This window comes from Solanum pennellii, chromosome 10 (assembly GCF_001406875.1).
Source record: "Solanum pennellii chromosome 10, SPENNV200".
Classification (NCBI taxonomy): domain Eukaryota; kingdom Viridiplantae; phylum Streptophyta; class Magnoliopsida; order Solanales; family Solanaceae; genus Solanum; species Solanum pennellii.
In genome coordinates, this window is record NC_028646.1 from 38,970,854 (window position 1) to 38,973,335 (window position 2,482).

Sequence of the window (2,482 nt, forward strand, 5' to 3'; positions counted from 1 at the left end):
TTAATAATTGGATCGGAGTGTCACGTTCCAACATGGTATAATTGGATCAGAGTGTCACGTTCCAACACAGTATGATTGGATCAGAGTGTCACGTTCCGCCATGGTATAATTGGATCGGAGTGTCACGTTCTGACACGGTAACATGAAAGGAAAAGGATATTGAATTAATTTAATGTACTCAATCTCAAAGAATTCATTTGACAATGAACGTGGTGTGGAGGCATGAGTCCTCGTGTGTGATTGATATTACGATTGGTTACGTACTTGCTTCAGTTGTCACTTGTTCATGTTGTTTATTGCTTGTCACCTATGAAGTTTTATAGTTGATTTTATATTATTATTCTTTGTATATTAGTTACTATTTTGGGTTAGCCGATCATACCTACTCAGTACATCTTGCCTCGTACTGAGCCCTACTTGTATTTTTCTTTGCTTTCCTTTTATGAAGTGCTGCAAGTGTACCGGAGAATTTGACTGCCCTCAACTCTATCAAGTCTCGGCATATCAGGTTCAAGGATGAGCTATTCATTCGAGCTTGGGTTAGATTTTCTCGGTCATTACACGATGTCCTTAGTTTCGGACATGAACTACTTTATGTCATTTATTTTGTTGTCTTTAATACTCTTAGACTTAGTAAATGGAGATTAGATGTCCTTGTTGTGATGACTTTCAGGTTTTGGGAAATGATAGTTGATAAATTTTGGAGCTTCCGCATTATTTTTATATTTATAGTTGAATTTTTGGTATATGTTGGGATTGAATTCCTTGGTTCGCTCACCTAGAAGGTTAAGTGTGGGTGCCGCTCACTACTCATTTTGGGTCGTGACAATTATATATCATATACTTGAGAAACTTCGACAATAGATAAACTACGGATTGACCTTCATATAATAGTGATTTACACTTTTTTGTCTTGATTTCTACTTACAATCTTGAATTATGATAAATTAGTGTTATTAGTCGAGAGTACGAAGAATACTAAGTATTAGATTATGAATGCTTTACAATCTATAAATAAATATTTTCTCAATTAATATCAATACTTGAATTTCAGAATTATGTTACTTTATTACCTTATTTATATTACAATTTTGGTTTTTATCGACTATATATTGATTAAAAAAACTATAAAATACAATTGTGAAAAAGGTTTAGAATTTTCATTTTAAATTTTGTTAAAGAGAAAAGTAGTTTTAAAAAAAAATTTAACTAAAGTTTGTACTCACTCCATCTCGATTTATGTAATGTTTTAAAAAATATATATTTTTAAAACTCGTGGTCTAAAACAAACCATAGATGTTCATATGGCTATAAATCTTCTTAAGAATAAAATTTTATTTTGAAGTCGAAATGTTTTAAATATATTAATACATCATTCTTGAGAAAAATGTCACATAAATTAAAGTTAAAATGACATAAATTTTCATAGTTTTGAGAGTTAATTACATTATATCTCTACTCTTTTTCAAATTATAAAAAAAATAGATTTTTCATCGGACATGTGGATACATTGGTCATGATACATTGCTATTCAGAAAACTTGCAGACACATAGCTCACGGATGAATCTGAGAGGAGAGAGCTATATTTGAGAGGGAATATGGATGTACCCCAGAAGAGAGAGATGTATCCAAGAGACGATAGAGATGTATTCAAGAGGGGATGCAGATGTATTCAAGAGAAAATAGTGATGTATCTGACAGAGAAGAGAAATGTATATGATAGTGTCACGACCCAAATCGAGCCGCGAGTGGCACCCACACTTATCCTACTATGTGAGCGAACCAACCAATCTAAACCTCACCATTTCAAACATAATAAATAGAAACAATGCGGAAGACTTAAAACTCATTAGCAAAATCAATAATCAACTTCTAAAACTCAAACACTTATTATTTCCCCAAAATCTGGAAGTCATCATCACAAGAACATCTATCCTCAAATTACTAAAGCTAAGAGTATCTATAAAGCTAGAATAAATAAAAAAAACTAGTCCATGCCGAACTTCAAGGCATCAAGACATGAAGAAGAAGATCAAGTCCAAGCTAGAAGCGCTAGCTCACCCTGAAATCCGGTGTAATGAAGACTGGCTAGAGTTGCGGTTGAGTTGAAGACGACGGTACGTTTGCTGTACTCCACAAATAACAAAGAAAGAAACATACAAGTAGGGGTAAGTACAAACACAAGTACTGAGTAGATATCATCGGTCAACTCAGAATAGAAAACAGTATATATAAGATAATATCATAAAATCAACTACAATACTCAACATGCGGCATTTACAATTACCATAACCCTTGGTCACAACACCAAGCACATCAATGAGGACTCACGCCTCCCCATCATACTCATTTGGGAAATTAGGTTCATTAAATTGAGTATATTAACATCTTTCAAGATTCATTATCTTTGTTTCTCTCGTGTCGGTACGTGACACTCCGCTCCATATACTATCCTGGTGTCGGAACGTGACACTCCGATCC